This window comes from Eubalaena glacialis, chromosome 14 (genome assembly GCF_028564815.1).
Source record: "Eubalaena glacialis isolate mEubGla1 chromosome 14, mEubGla1.1.hap2.+ XY, whole genome shotgun sequence".
Classification (NCBI taxonomy): Eukaryota; Metazoa; Chordata; class Mammalia; order Artiodactyla; family Balaenidae; genus Eubalaena; species Eubalaena glacialis.
The window spans coordinates 19,282,344-19,299,592 of record NC_083729.1 but is presented as its reverse complement, the minus strand read 5'-3'; the positions used below and the strand labels follow the sequence as shown (position 1 = coordinate 19,299,592).

Here is a 17,249-nt window from a genome sequence, read left to right as displayed (position 1 = left end):
AGGGTGGGACTTCCCTGGCAGTCCAGTGGTTAAGACTCCGTGCTTCCACTTCCGGGGGCATGGGTTCGATCCCTGGTTGGGGAACTAAGATTCTGTAAGCCGCATGGAGTGACCAAAAAAACCCCAAAATAATAAAAATTTAAAAATAAAAAATGTCCTAAGGACTAGGCAGGTAGCCATTTTATTCCCATTTTACTATTGAGAACACCAAGGTTTAGAAAACGTAAGTGAGGGCTTCCCTGGTGGCGCAGTGGTTAAGAATCCGCCTGCCAGTGCAGGGGACACAGGTTTGAGCCCTGGTCCAGGAAGATCCCACATGCCACGGAGCAACTAACACCGTGCGCCACAACTACTGAGCCTGCGCTCTAGAGCCCGTGAGCCACAACTACTGAAGCCTGAGCACCTAGACCCCGTGCTCAGCAACAAAGAGAAGCCACCACAATGAGAAGCCCGCGCACTGCAACAAAGAGTAGCCCCCGCTCACCACAACTAGAGAAAAGCCCGCGCGCAGCAACGAAGAGCCAACGCAGCCAAAAATAAATAAATAAATAAATCTATTTAAAAAAAAAAAAAAAAAACCACGTAAGTGACATTTATAGGTATAAGTAGCAGAGCCAGAACTCTACTGACAGAATGGAAAGAATGTGGACTGTGGAGTCAGGCATATTTGGGCTCAACTTATGTAACCTCTCTAATCTTCCATTGCTTCACCTGTAAAATGAACATTAAATGAAATCATGCATTTGAAGGTGCTTGGCACATAGTCGATATTCAATTAATATCAGTCTTCTTCTTCTTTCCCCTTCAAACTCTACTTTCTAGTAGCGTCTAGAAATGAAATTTTTATTCCATTTTTGTTTCCCAAAGTTTTATATGGTGCTGAAATTCAGATGAACAAGCAAATGAATGTCTTCAGCAACTCCCAGAGAAAATCTTTGCCCTAATTCCTTCATTTGTATTCTGGATTAATAAGAGAAGTTACCTAACAGAGTTGTAAAAATTAAACAAAGCAATATATGGATGCATGAGGCTGTTAGTGTCGTGTCTGGTATGTAGTAAGCACTCAGGATGTTTGCAATTACATTATCATCATCATCATTGTTATTATTCTTATTATCATTATTTTTGTGCAGCAGAACAAAAGGCCCTGTGAGAATTACAAAAATAAACAAGATGGTCTCACAACTCTGTCTTCAGCTTTTCTTACCACAACCTGTCTTTTTACTAGTCATCTGTGCAGTCGTTTCCTTCCATAAGATTGTAGGTTTTAGATAGGGCTTCTGTGCCTTATCCGTAATGCTTTCTGTAGGGTGGACCTAAAACAAAGCCTTGCAGAGGAGAAACATTCAGTAAAATTCGGTCAAAAGAATGCTCAATGGTATTTCTCCAAAATGAGCTCTGTTACTGAAGTAAGACTCGAAAGCCTCTGGCTGTTTCATCATCATTAAGATGTCAATCTTCTGCTCAACATCTAATAATCAGGGAAATGCAAATCAAAACCACAGTGAGATATCACCTCACACCTGGCAGAATGGCTATCGTCAAAAAGAACACAAATAACAAATGGTGACGAGGATGTGGAGAAAAGGAAACCCTCCTGCACTGTTGGTAGGAATGTAAATTGGTGTAGTCACTATGGAAAACAGTATGGAGGTTCCTCAAAAAACTAAAAATAGAACTACCATATGACCCAGCAATTCCACTCAAGGGTATATATCCAAAAAACCCAAAAACACTAATTTGAAAAGATACATGCACCCAATGTTCATAGCAGCATTATTTACAATTGCAAAGATATGGAAGCAATGTAAATGTTCATCAAGAGATGAATGGGTAAAGAAGATGTGAGATATATATAGATAGATAGATAGATAGATATAGATATACATATAATGGAATACTACTCAGCCATAAAAAAGAATGAAATTTTGCCATGTGCAGCAACATGGATGGACCTAGAGATTATCATACTAAGTGAGGTAAGTCAGACAGAGAAAGACAAATACTGTATGATATCACTTATATGTGGACTCTAAAAAATACAATAAACTAGTGAATATAACAAAAAAGAAGCAGACTCACAGATATAGAGAACAAACTAGTGGTTACCAGTGGGGAGAGGGAGGGGGAGAAAGGCAAAATAGGGGTAGGGGATTAAGAGGTACAAACAGTGGTATAAAATAAGCTACAAGGATTATTGTACAACACAGGGAATATAGCCAATATTTTATAATAACTATAAATGGAGTATAACCTTTTAAAATTGTGAAGCACTATATTGTACACCTGTATCTTATATAATATTGTACATCATCTATACTTCAATAAAAAAAATTTTTTTTAAAGATGTCAATCTTCACCAGTGGCATATTTGCTGGGAGAGCCATTTTTGAGAAGGTTGTGCACATCTGTAGAGTACTGGATAGAGCTTTTTGAAACTTTAAATATTTAAACTTGTAGTTTTTCTATATAATCTTTCCTCACAGAAGACAGACAATTCCCAGATTAGGAGACAGATAGCTTCTGCTCTCTTGGGGATATGGAGGGGTCTAAAGAAATCATGTCCTGGAAAACATGTCAACCAGGGATCAAGCACAGCCTCAACTGGAATAGTCTAGTGGTAGTATCACTTATTCATTCCATTAATATTTTATCGACTACCTCCTTCATTTTAGGCCCCAGTATTGAGCTAAGCAATACCATGAAATCCTATTTAGCAACATGCAACCCACTTTCTTCACCACCAAACCAACCAGGTAATGAGAAAGGATATTACTGCCTTCAGATAAGGGAAGTAAGGCTCAGAGTGTTTGAGTGGCTTGCCCCAATATCACACACGTAAGTGACAGAGGAAGGATTTAAGCTTAAACCCAAGTATCTGGGACCCAGAGCTCATGTCCCTTCTCTGATGTATCTCTGTGGCTCCCAGGACCATTTGCAGATTCCCCAAGATTCACTGCTGGTGATCACACCCCAGTGGCGTGTGCTGGCCAGTCTGTCCCCTTTCTTGCTGTCCATCATGCTAGGGTTAGGATTATGGTTACCTCTGCTGGCTCTCCCTCTGGCCATTGCTTAGACCGTGGCCTCTGGTCTGAACCTCCCTAGGAATGGGCAAGGCCCACGACATTCAGCATGCAAAGGGTCTCAGGAGGAGGTTCGTAGTGTGTCCTTTAATACCTTCCCTTTTAGAACTCCCCCCAGTTTTTTTTGTTTTTTGTTTTTTGTTTTTGCTACAGCTGGGGTAGCGAGGAGGGGGGGGCATTGATTCTGACTCACCACACACTTTGAGAGCCTCTGACTCAGCTCAGCTCTGGTGTTCTTCCAACTCTGCTCAGAACACTGTGGGTGCCCTTCCCCAGCTGCCCAGGAGCAGCCAGACCCGTTCAGATGTGCTTGGTTCAGCCCTAAATGACACCAAGTTCATTAGTAAATTAGACACACACACAGAATCAAAGACTCCCCAGCAACCAACAGGGCTTAGGCAAGTTTTAGGCTGTGTTGAAGCCAAGCTTAATGTGCAATACCATTAGAATTAATTAGCTGCTTTGCATTCAAGCATATAGCTTACATTTACATTGGTAGTATTATTGATAGTGAAAAGTTAATTTTTATGTTAAAAAACTTATAAAAGTTAACTATAATATTGTTAGTAGTTGAAAGTTAACAGTAATTTTTAAAAGCTAACTGTAGGTTAAAAGAAAAAATTTTCTTTATTATTTTATATAGCTCTATAATAAAATGTCCTCGACTTGGGGAATTTTGCAAGAGATCACACTTATCAAAAGTTAAGAAACAAGCTTTAATTTAGCTGCTTAAAGAATTATCATTTTAACTCTTCCCATAGAGTATATGACAGGTGTTTCTTCAAGGACATGAAGGGCTCCAAGTTCATTTAATTGTTCCTGATTGCTATTTTAATCACTATGCGGTAATTCCATTTCAAAAAAGAATTTTGCAGTTAGTAGAATTTTGGCATTATGCTATCCTTTCTTTCCATGAGATGTTCTGGTTCACCCTGGAGAGCAGCGCTTTTCCCTGATCATTTATTGCCAAGGGTGCTTCGTCCCATTCTCTGATAACTTTGCTTACTTCAATTTCCAACATTTATCATCTTCTGTGACTGGTTTTGATGTTAGTCTCAAAAATGGCCCCATCCTGTAGAATCTTGTTTAACAGCAATGAACAACTTCCTTTTGGGGAAAGTTGGCTTTATCTCCATTTTTAGAACAGATGTTTGTATGTTTTGATGAACCCCCATCTGGAATCTCTTCCAACTTTATTTCTTTGACACCAAGTTTCTTGCTTTCTCCTTGATCTGACACCTTCTACTTTACTTACTGTACCTCTGAAATGCTTATTTGCAAAGATACGGTTATAGGCTGGTACTAGGATTTTTGTTACCTCCCTTGGACACATTTTTAAAATGTTTCCTAGTAATTTGCGTTCTGCAAGAAATGAAACTGAGCCATGGTTCTGCGGAAACTTGATAATGTCCTCCCTGGAGGGCTACATTTCTCAGCCTGCTGGGGACCAGCAACCTTCATCTTCTCTCTTACTGTGGGTCCTCGGCAACTCTGTTGTGGATGTATTTGGAACCACGGAGTTTGGTAGGACAAAGGATGTTTTAAGGATTTAAAGAGAAAAGGAGCCGCCTACACTGAACTCAATCCCGTGCCGAAGTTATTGCAGTTCCTACCTCTGACACCGCATGTATTCTGGCTTTTAGCAGGATTGTTCTCCCAGCTTTGCTCTGAAATGTAAAGCCCCATTGCCCACTGCAAGTCTTAATGAAAAGCAGCTCATAAGCAAGTTACGTAACCTAATTGTAATCCAGGGATCAGCTTGGTTATATTATTTAAAGAAATAGCATCCATTTTCCATGACCTGATTTAGAAAAGAAACCCAGGGAAGAAAAAAAATACCCAATTCAGCACTTGGCTCCCTGTGCTTATTCTAATGAGGACACTTGTAAATAATTCAAAAACAATGACTTTTAAGAACATTAAACCCAAGTTAGCTCAGGGTTATATCTCAAAGCAGCTTTAGTTGCTTAAAGCAAATTATATTTGATCATGAAATATGGAGCTTATTTTTGCAGACAATTTAGTTATTTAGTACATTTAATTTCCTCATCAATACAACACACGTGGAACACTGACGAGAGGCAAGATGCTGGGGAATGCTAAAATGCATAAGCCCTGCTCTCAGGAAGCTTAGAGTCTGGTTAGGGTTAATAATAATAACAGGGAAGGAAATCTAAAAAAGAGTGGATATATGTATACATATGACTGATTCATTTTGCCGTACAGCAAGAAACTAACAAAACATTGTAAAGCAACTATACTCCAATAAAAATTAATAAAAAAGGGACTTCCCTGGTGGCGCAGTGGTTAAGAATCCACCTGCCAATGCAGGGGACATGGGTTTGAGCCCTGGTCCAGGAAGATCCCACATGCCACGGAGCAAATAAGCCCGTGCGCCACAACTACTGAGCCTGAGCTCTAGAGCCCGTGAGCCACAGCTACTGAGCCCACGTGCCTAGAGCCTGTGCTCCGCAACAAGAGAAGCCACCGTAATGAGAAGCCCATGCACCGCAACAAAGAGTAGCCCCCGCTGGCTCGCTGCAACTAGAGAAAAGCCCGCACGCAGCAACGAAGACCCAATGCAGCCATAAATTAATTAATTATTTTTTTAAATTAATAAAAAATAACAATAATAATAATGTATCGTCATTTGTTCATTAATTGGAACAAATGCACCATATAATGTAAGATGTTAACAGCAGGGAAAACAGGGTCGGTGGTCAGTGGAGGGTTTACAGTAACTCTGTACTATCTTTGCAACTTTTCTGTAAATCTAAAACTATTCTAAAATTAAAAGTTTATTTTTAAAAACCTGGATAGGGAAACAGTTGGATACACAAATAGAAACACATCTATCCTTGTTGCCTGGTTTATACAAATTAAGCCAGGCCTGCCTAATAGGCAGCTTCACAAGTGGTATGATTATTTTATGAACTTCAGAAACACAAAATTGGATTATCAGAGTCCTGATTCATGTTAATAGTGTGTCACGAATCCAGGATTATCATTAGTCCTTTGGTCCTTTCATAAACCTCATTTAATTGATTTATACTGTATGTATTATATAATAAAGGACTCATGGACCCACCTCTCAACCCAAGAGCTAAAAGGCCTCCATGACTTACGTTGACCCATGTGTTCCTCCTCTATCCCATTCCCCAACCTTCCTCTCAGTAGTAACCATTCTCTTAAATTTTGCTTTTATCATACCCTTGCTTTTCTTTACATTTTATTACACATGTGTGGCCTAAACAATATGCTAGTTTATTTATGTTTGAACTTGTCATATTACATGTTGTCTTCTGAGACTTGTTCCTTTGGCTCCACATTATGTTCCCTATATTTATCAATAATGTTATAGTTATAGTTAACTCATTTTCACTGTTGTATAATATTCAGTAACAGGACTGTGCCACAAATTTTTTTAAATAATTTTCATCAGTGGTTTCTAAATTTTTGCTATCACCAGTGGATTCTGCTATGAACACTCTTATATGTGTGTCCTGGTAAACATGTATTAATGTTTCCAATGAACCAGAGCTTTATGAGATTGAATGACCTTAAAACTGCATAAGACCGCGATGAAGAGTGGCCCCCGCTCGCCGCAACTAGAGAAAGCCCTTGCACGGAAATGAAGACCCAACGCAGCCAAAAATAAATAAATAAATAATTAAAAAAAAAAAAAACTGCATAAGAATCCAAGCCCAACAGTTTACTTACAGAAAATATGTCCAGGGAAGAGCATATAAATTCTTCACCTTTGAGGCAAAGGAAAATATGAATTACACACTAATTCCATGTCAGGATTTAACTGTACCATAAAATCCAAATTAACAATGGCTTAAACATACATGTTGCTCTCATGTAAAACATCCAGAGATGAGAAGCCTTGAGCTGGTATGACAAGGTCCACAAAATTGTCACGGATCCAGGTTTCTTACAACTTTCTAGTTTGCTATCCCTAGGGTGTGACTTTTATCTTCATGGTCCAAAGGGCTACTCAACTTCTAGCCATTATACCTGCTTCTCTGTCAGTAAGAAGGAAAAAGAAAGGAAGAAGAATATGCATCTTCCATTCAAGAACCCTTTCACCAAGTCACATATGACATTCCTAATCACATCTCATTTACCATAAGGTAGACACATGGCTGCATCTAGTTTCAAGGGAGGCTGTAAAATGTAGTCTTTATTTGGGGCATCCCTGTACTCAGGTAAAAATTCTATTACGAAAGAAGAATGAGAAAAAGGACTTTGAAGACAGTTAGCAGTCTCTGAGAGAATTGTTACAGCTAAAGTGAGAGCAGAATATAAACCAACCCAATAAGGATTTATGTTGAAAAGCATAAAGGAAAAATAAGCACTGATAATATCACCACCCAATGATTATCACTGTTAACTTTTTGAGATACATTCTTCCAGACTTTTTCATCCATATATACAACCACATGTATCTCCAGTTTACCCATAACTATACCTATATTTATATAAATATATCCACACATTGCTTTTAAAGGGACTATTTAAATTATTGCAATAAGTCAAGAAAGATGGCTAGGTTGTTTCTCCCCCTTTAAACTCTTAATAAACTTCATGGGAAATGTAACATTGGAGTAACTAGAGGAAAGAGGAGAATGTGCTCTATAATTGAATTTTTAAATTTCTCAGAGTTGCCAAATGCAAAATAACTTAAGCTGCATACAGGGTGCTCTGGAAGAAGGATTTAAAGGAGAAATTAAAAGAAAAATGGGACTTCCCTGGCCGTCCAGTGGTTAAGACTCCACGCTTCCACTGCAGGCGGCGCGGGTTCCATCCCTGGTTGGGAAACTAAGATCCCACATGCTGTGCAGCACAGCCAAAAAATAATAAATAAATAAATAAATAAAGATTAGCCACCCCAGAAAAAAGTGCAGGCACCTCTTCAATAGGGAAGGTGACCAGAAAAATTAATGGACACCAGAATTTTGGAAAAACCCAGATCAATAGAGTTTCCCAGACCATAGATAGGGATAGGTAAAAATATCAATAACTAGATTATTTACCCCTAAGCATGCCCTACCACCTGAGCACAAGATAGGCTATTTGGGGATCTGCTCTCTTTAATAAAAGAGTCCTCTAGATAGTGAACCAACATGGCATATGACCTTCAGTCAAGAAAAAGGACTATTACACAGAGCTACAAATTCGCTCAACAGACTTAGCCTAGATCCTTGTCTTCCTGGAGACCATAGTCCAGTAGGGAAGACAGAGAGGTGCCTGTAAAGATGAGTTGACATTTACTATGTGACAGATGCTGTATTAAGCACTTTACTTGCATTATCCAATTTAGCATTTATAACAATCTATTCTTAACCGCATTTGACAGATGAAGAAAATAAAGTCATAGGTTAGGTAATTTGGTTGAGGTCACAAAATTAATGTGACAGAGCTGAGATTCTACCCAAGCTCTACCTGACTTCAGAGCCCCTGCTCTGGGCCACTGACAACCCATGTAGTTAGTGTTATAATAGAAGTTTCTACACAATTCTGAGGAAACATGGAATAAGCATCAAACATCTTTCGGGGAAAACTTGTAGAGTAGTATAAAGATGAGAAAATGTGAAGCATAAATATAATGTCAATAAGTGTCAAAATAAAGATCAATGTGAGCATTGATAAATGAATGGCAAAGAAAGATTTCTGCCTCAGAGCCTATTAAGGCTGGGTTTTACAAGTAGCCTTCTTTTCATTATTGACTACACAATTCAATCCTATATCATCTAGTATCTTTACTCTTATTTTAGCAGTTAATCGTATATTGACATTCTTGCTTCTTATCAAGCTATTTTCTCCCTGTGAGTCGCCTCCATATATAATCAGCTCATAAAAAGCAAAATGCAACATGTTTGATCGTTTCTTGGTTTTGGTTTTTGTATTCCTGATTGAGGTACATACTAGCATTCTAGGCAATAAGTACATGCTTGAGTTGAATTGATAGCCATTTATTTAAAGTTGATTCAGAGTGGTAAATACATGAGATAAGCATAGAAGATCCAACATGTGGGCAATAGAGAGTCCACAAAGAATAAAAAAAAATTTTAATATTTAAAATTATAATCTGAGAAAAATGTCTAGAACTAAAAGAATATCTGAATCTACATATTGAAAGGAACATACAGAGCTGAGACTGGAGAGTTGGCAGGAACCAATCATGTTGGTCCTTACAGTAGGCCACTATAAGAAATTTAAATTTTGTTCTAAATGTAATAGGAATCCCTTGGAGGATTGTAATCAGAAGCACCATTGGTTACACAAAATGGAGAAGTAAAAATGTGTGTGGACCTGAAAAAAAATGAAATATGAGAATTAAGAAATGGTTTTACTTTACAACATAAGGCCTTCTTGCTTCCACTGTAGTTGTGGGAATTCTCTCATATTCCCTCTTACATGGAACCTCCTTTTCTTTCCATCTATCAAAAGAGACTAACTTTATACCAACATTTTTTTTTCCAATATAGGTTTTTACACGATATTAAATATAGTTCCCTGTGCTACACAGTAGGTCCTTGTTGTTCATCTATTTTATATATAATAGTCTGTATCTGTTAATCCCAAATTCCAAATTTATCCCTCCCCCACCATACCAAACTTTTTGGCATGGCGTTTTGGGGTACCAAGAATAGCAAGCAATTTGGGGACTAAGGGTGTGAAATTAGCACTACAATTGTCAAGATAAGCCTGGAAAGCACAGTCATATGATAGGCAGGGGAAGTAGCTGGGTAATCAGAAACCAGTTGCCAAGGTAGAATGAGACCTAAAATTACAACTCAGGGTTGGGGATGAAAGGATATGAAGAGGAATATTCAGAAGACAAAGCCCAGGACATGGACTAGATTCAGCATACACTGGAATATCAAACATGAATCTATTAAAGGGAAGGGGGGTAGAAGTGGGATCAGAGAAAGAAACAATCAGAAAGGTTTTTGAAAATCGATGCTTTCCACCCAAAACTATACCTTAGCAGGTGGAGAAATATTAACAGGCTTCCCTGTCAAATTTTGTCATTTTAATATCAGTGTTTATTTGATCTCTTCTTTGGATTTTTTTTGCATTCTTAATTTTTCATTCTCTACCTCTCAAATTGTGTGTAATTTTCTGCAAGATTGAAATTCCTTTTTTTTTTTTAATTGCCATTTGCAGCAATGTGGATGGGCCTAGAGAATATTACGCTTAGTGAACTAAGTCCAATAGAGAAAGACAAATACTATATATATCACTTATATGTGGAATCTAAAAAATAATTCAAAATGAATGTATATACAAAACAGAAACAGACTCACAAATACAGAAAACAAACTTATGGTTACCGAGGGGGAGAGGGAAGAGAGGAGGGACAAATTGGGGGTATGGGATTAACAGATACAACACTGAAATTGTTATGTGGAAGGTCTTGGTCCTGACAACGTGGGATATTAAGCTAGTGTGGACCAACTCTTACTACAAGTATATTAAAATGCTGTATAAAATAATATAAAACTTTAATTATATAGTCAAGATTGAGAGAAAGGAAGGAAGAAAGAAAAAAAAAAAGGGAAACCACAGAGGTCAAGAACAAAAAGTGAATTAAAAAATCAGAGCAGGGGCTTCCCTGGTGGCTCAGTGGTTGAGAGTCTGCCTGCCAATGCAGGGGACACGGGTTCGCACCCTGGTCTGGGAGGATCCCATATGTCACGGAGCAACTGGGCCCGTGAGCCACAACTACTGAGTCTGCGCGACTGGAGCCTGTGCCCCGCAACAAGAGAGGCTGCGACGGTGAAAGGCCCACGCACCACGATGAAGAGTGGCCCGCTTGCCGCAACTAGAGAAAGCCCGCGCACAGAAACGAAGACCCAACACAGCCAAAAATAAATAAATAAATAAAATGCTGGCTTAAAAAAAAAAAAAAAAAAAAAATCAGAGCAGTAAACTCCAGTTATCCTGTAGTAACCTGGAAAACTGGGATACTGGAACCGGGTATAAGGTTTAGGACGGGAAATTGGGATTGATCGTCCATACAGGGAAAAAATGCATGACTCTCAACTTGAAAAAGGCAGAGTGTTGGAACTGAGACTTTGCGAAGATGGTCTGTTAAATCCATGACAAAGGAACAGGAAAAACGTTATCTCAATGGCCCACAGAAGTTGCAAAGAAGCTCTGTACCTAATACTGGAGAGACTAAATCTCCAATGGGGGAATAAAACTCTAGACTACCCAAATGAAAATATGGGATCCATATATTTACTACCGCTAAGGTACAGAAATCCCCAAACTGGTCCAGGACTCACAAAATTTCTCAAACCCTGGCAAGAGAAAATGTAAAACATCAAAATAGAGTGACTACCATAGGTCGAGGCACTAAGATGAGGAAAAACGAACATTCTATATCTCCCCCCAGAATGAGCCCATAATATTCAAAAGAGATGAAGAAATAAACCAGCATGAGGTGGAGCTCATACACACAACAATGGGTAGAATTTGTGTGCTAACAACCAGGTATAAAAGCAAATCAGAAAGAGACTAGATATTTAAGTTTAAAATGATTAAGTTTAAGTTTAAAATGATTAAGGAATTGACACAAAAAACATAATTCTTAAAAGGAAAAATGGACAAATTGGACCTCATCAAAACGTAGGACTTCTGCTCTGCAATAGACCCCATAAAGAGAATGAAAAGATAAGCTACAGAAAATATTTGCAAACCACATATCCAACGAAGGACTTGTATCTAGAATATATAGGAACTCTCAAAACTGAGCAGTTAAAAAAAATCCAGTTAGCAGAAACTAACACAACATTGTAAAGCAACTCTACTCCAATAAAAATTAATTTTAAAAAATCCAGTTAGAAAATGGGCAAAAGATATGAACAGACATTTCACCAAAGAAGATATGCAGATGACACGTGCACCAAAAAAGTGCTAAACATAAAAAAGTGCTAAACAAAAAAGTGCTAAGCCACTAGGGAAATGCAAAGCCTAACAACAATGAGATATCACTAGGTACCTATTAGAATGCTGGAGCAGATGTGAAGAAACTGGATCACTCACACAGTGCTAGGAATATTAAATGATATAGCCACTCTGGAATACAGTTTGGCTATTTCTTTTTAAACTAAACATGCAGCTAACATATGACCCATCAATTGAACCCTTGGGCATTTATTCCAGAGAAATAAAAACCTATGTTCACACAAAACCTGTACAGAAATATTCATAACAGCTTGATTCATATTAGCCTACAACTGGAAATAACCCAGATATTCTTCAACTAGTGAATGGTTAAACAACAATGGTATATACCATAGAATATTACTGAGCAATAGAAAGGAGCAAACTATTAACACACATACAACTTGGATGGATCTTGAGGGAATTATGCTGAATGAAACAAGCTAAACTCAAAGGTTATATACTGTATTATTCCATTTATTTAGCATTCTTGGAATAACAAAATTATAGAAATAGAGAACAGATTTGTGGTTGCCAGGGGTTAAGAACAGGGTGGATGAGTGAGGGAAGTAGGTATGGCTCTAAAGAGCAGCATGAACCTCGGGGTGATGAACAATTCTGTATCTTCACTGTGGTGGTTGTTACACAAAGCTATACATGTGATAAGATTGCATAAAACCACACACACACACACACACACACTGGTGAAATCTGAATTAAACAAATAGTTAAAGATATACAAGAGAGGAAAGAAACCACAATGAAGAAAATCTGGCAGGGGACTTCCCGGGACTTCCCCAGTGGCGCAATGGGTAAGAATCCACCTGCCAATGCAGCGGACACGGGTTCGATCCCTGGTCTGGGAAGATCCCACATGCCGCGGAGCAACTAAGCCCATGCACCACAACTACTGAGCCTGCGCTCTAGAGCCCACGAGCCACAACTACTGAGCCCACGTACTACAACTACCAAGCCCACGCGCCGCAACTACTGAAGCCCACACGCCTAGAGCCCGTGCTCCACAACAAGAGAAGCCACTGCAAGGAGAAGCCCGCGCACCACAACGAAGAGTAGACCCCACTAGCCACAACTAGAGAAAGCCTGCACGCAGCAACAAAGACCCAACACAGCCAAAAATAAATAAAATCGAATCTTTAAAAATAAAAAAAAAGAAAATCTGGCAGATTTTTCTTTTACAACTTGTAGAAGTAAAAAATTATTGTCACTGAAATAAAAAGCCTAAAAGGTATGTTAAACAGCTTATTAGACACAGCTGAGAAAGAATCTGTTACCTAGAAAATAGATTTTCATAAATCACACAGAATGCAGTACAGACAAATGAAGGAGATGGAAAATGCATGGCAGAAGCTAAGAGAGAGAAGACACAGTGAGAAGATACTATGATGCCTCTAATAGGAGTTCCTGGAGAAAGAAATAGGGGGAGAGACAATGCTCAGAGCAAACAGATCGAATTTTTCCATACTTAAAGAAAGATGTAAGTTCTCACATTGAAGGACCAAGCAAGGAAAAAAAAATCCACACACAGACAAATGGTGGTGAAAGAATCTACAGAATACCGGAGATAAAGAGAAAGTCTCAAAAGCAACCAGAGGCAAAAGACATATTAGCACAGAAGAATAATTATTAGACTGACAGCAGACTTCTCATCATCAACAATAGGATCTTAAAGACTAGATTAATATCTTCAAAGAGCTAAAAGAAAATAACTATTTAACTTAAAGTTATACACTTAACTAAAGTATCTTTTAAAATAAGGCTAACATAAAGACATTTTCAGACTAACAGAAAGTTTATTACTCACAGGCTATCACTGGAAGACCTATGATAGTTACTTCTTCCTGAAGTATCAGAAGAAAGATATTGAAACAAAAGGGAAGAAATGAGATGCAAAAAAAAAAAAAAGAAAAAGAGAGAGAGGTAAATTGGTAAACATGTAGATTAAATCTATACAAATATTCATTTGTGAAAACAACATTGGTAACATTAAAGACTGATGGGGGTTAGAAACAAAGTACAAATAAAATACCACTCAAGAATAACATGTCAATGGGAGGTGGAGTGACCAAATTTAAAGACTCTAAGGTCTATGCATTGTTTGGGAAGAGGATAGAACTCTTGGTTAACTTTAAACATTAAGGCAACTGTACATGTTAAATATTAACAATAACCCCCAAAAAAAGTCTCTAAAAGTGTAGATATATAATTATATAACTTCCCAACCAACAGAGGAAAGAAGAGGACTTTAAAAAATCAAGACAGTAGATGACAGAAAAAGAGAAAGAAAGAGCAGGGTATACAGAAAATATAAAATAACTTGCTAAAATTAATACCAAATATATTAGTGATCAAAACAAAAGAAGAGGGATTCTATCTCTCCATTAAAAGTCAGCAATTCTCAAATTGGATTTAAAAACAACAAAGTTCTGTCATATGCTGATGAAAACAAAGGGATGATAAAATACCAGGAAATTATGCATTTTTTAAAAACTGGCACACCAATATTATTATTATACAGAGTAAATGTTAAAGCAAAAGAATTATTAGTGATAAAGAGTATCATTACTCAATGATAAAGGGAATCATTCTCTGTTTTGTTCAATGCTGTTTTTTCACTGTCTTTAACAATGCCTAGCACATAGTAGGTGCTCAGTAAATGAATGGTTGAATTTATTAAGTCATGAGGATGATATAGACCTAACATCTTAGCTTTAAAATATAGAGAGAGCAGAGCTTGACAAAATTCTGAAGAAAACTGATAAATCTATAATAACACTGGGAGGTTTTTAACATTTCTCACATATGAAATAATAAGATCAAACACAAATTTAGTTAAAGATACAGATGATTTTTATAACTGACTTAACAACTTCAATCTAATGAGCATGCAGAGGACAATACACCCAACAATTATAGAATACATAATTTTTTAAGATCAGTTATAAAGTTATATAGAAAACATTTATAAATATTAACTATGCATAAGACCACAAAGGAAGTCTTAACAAACACTAAAGAATTTATATATAGACCATGTTTTCTGAGTACAATGTGATAAAGTTAGAAATAAATAAAAATATATTTAATGTTTGGAAATTTTTAAACACTTTTATTAATTTAGTCTTCAAAGTATAATTATGAATATGAAATACATAGAAAATAAATGGCAATGAAAACATTGCATATCAAACTCATAGTACAAATAGCATAAAAAGAAAATTTATTGCTTCATATGTATATTTTTAAAAGAAGTATGAAAATTAATAAGTTAAGTTTCTAAATCCAGATATTAGAAAATGAATAATGGAGTAAATATCTAATGGAGTAAAAATAAAATATGGTAGACAAACTTCTGGTAAGGTTGATCAATGAAAAAAGAGAAAGTACAAATAAACAATATTGGAAATGATATAAAGATATAATTACAATTATAATAATAAAATTCTCTGACCAAATTAGTGCCAATAAATTTGAAAACAAATGACATGGATTTTTAAGATAAATTATTAAATTTAACTTGAGAAGAAATAGAAAATATTACTAGTTCTATAATTATGAAAGAAATGGAATAATAGTTAAATCTACCACAAAGAATACATGAGGTTCATAATATTTTGCAGGAGAGTTCATTTCCAGAAAATGAACTGAAAAATGGAAAGTTCATTTTAGGAGGCTAGTGTATCCTTGATACCAAAACCAGACAATGACTGTACAAGAAAGGAAAATATAGGTCAACCTTGGTTATGAACATAAATGTAAAAACTCCTACACAAAATAATAGCAATCCAAACCTAGGAATGTAGTTTTTAAAAAAATTATGACCAATTGGGTTTATCACACAAATACAATGATGAATTACCATAAGAAAAAAATCTATTATTTCATTTCAACACATTAATAAATTAAAGGAGGGAAACCACATGATCATCTCAGAGGATACAGGAAAAGCACTCAATAAAATTCAACATCCACTTATGATTTTTTTAAAAAACCACAAAACGCTTAGCTAACTAGAAATAGAAGGAGACTTCCTACCCTGAAAAAGAGTATTTATCAAAAACCTGAAGCAAACATTATAGTCAATAGTGAAATGTTTAGAAGCATTTTTTAATTCAGGAAAAAAAGACAAGGACGACCATTATCACCACTTCTATTTAACATTGTCCTGGAGGTCCTGTGAAAGAAACAAATAAAATGTGAAAGAATTGGAACCAAAGAAAAAAACTATCATAGCATATTAATCACAGTTGTTTCAAATTCCTGGTCTGATAATTCCAACACCTCTGCTATATCTGAGTCTGGTTCTGATGATTGCTCTGTCTCTTCAGACTGTTTTTTTGTCTTTTAGTATGCCTTGTAATTTTTTGTTGAAAGCCAGACATGATATACAAATAAAAGGAACTGAGGTAAATAGACCCTTGGTGTGCAGTTTTATATTTATCTGGCTGGGGGTTACCATTTGCTAACTGTAGGTGTCAGAGGCTAAAATTTCCTCTGTTTCTGTCTGCCCTGTTGTCTTTAGGTTTCTATAGAGACTTCTTCTTAAATAACGTCTGAGACACACAATTCTTCCATCTGTGTTCCCCTGTTATTATACAAAGGCCTTACTGATGTGGTGGTCAAGGGTAGGGAGACAGGAATATTCTATAGCCTATGATTAGGTCCCAGATTTTTAGTGAGCCTTGCCCCCTGGGCTGTGACCTTCACCAGTGTTTCTTGGTTTTATTTTACTTTTTCCCCCTTAAGTGAGACAGGAAGGTTAGCAGGGGCTGGAGTTGGGTATTTCCCATCCTTCATGTTAGTGGGTCTCTGGTAAAACCCCAGTCCGTTAGGCTCTGGTAAAACAGTTTCTCTTGAGGGCAGGCCTTGTTAAGAACAGAATGCTCTGGGCATATTTCAAAACAGAGTTTAAAACCTCTGTACCAAGACACCAAAACCACAGTTAAAAGACAAGTTCCATGTTGGCAAGGTTGTGGAGAAACAGGAACTCTCATACACTGCTGGTAGATGTCTAAGAGAGCACAATTTTTCTGAAGAACAATTCAATGCTATCCAGTAGAATTGAATACATATATATCCTAGACCCCAGCAGCTCCACTCTTAGATCTAAACTCGGTACTATTTGCCTTTTTCAATGTGGTGTTGTTTGCAATGATGATGCAAAAGCAAATGTGAGTAAAATGCTGG

At 37.0% G+C, this 17,249-nt stretch overlaps 1 protein-coding gene across 1 annotated transcript in view; it reads right to left on the bottom strand.

Moving 5' to 3' along the window:
• Positions 1 to 17,249, bottom strand: part of NCOA1 (nuclear receptor coactivator 1) — a 333,798-nt gene that overhangs the window by 285,753 nt on the left and 30,796 nt on the right. The window contains exon 2 of the mRNA XM_061168793.1: positions 3,277 to 3,404. The gene's annotated coding sequence lies outside the window, so the exon portion shown is untranslated. The remainder of the gene's footprint in view (positions 1 to 3,276; positions 3,405 to 17,249) is intronic.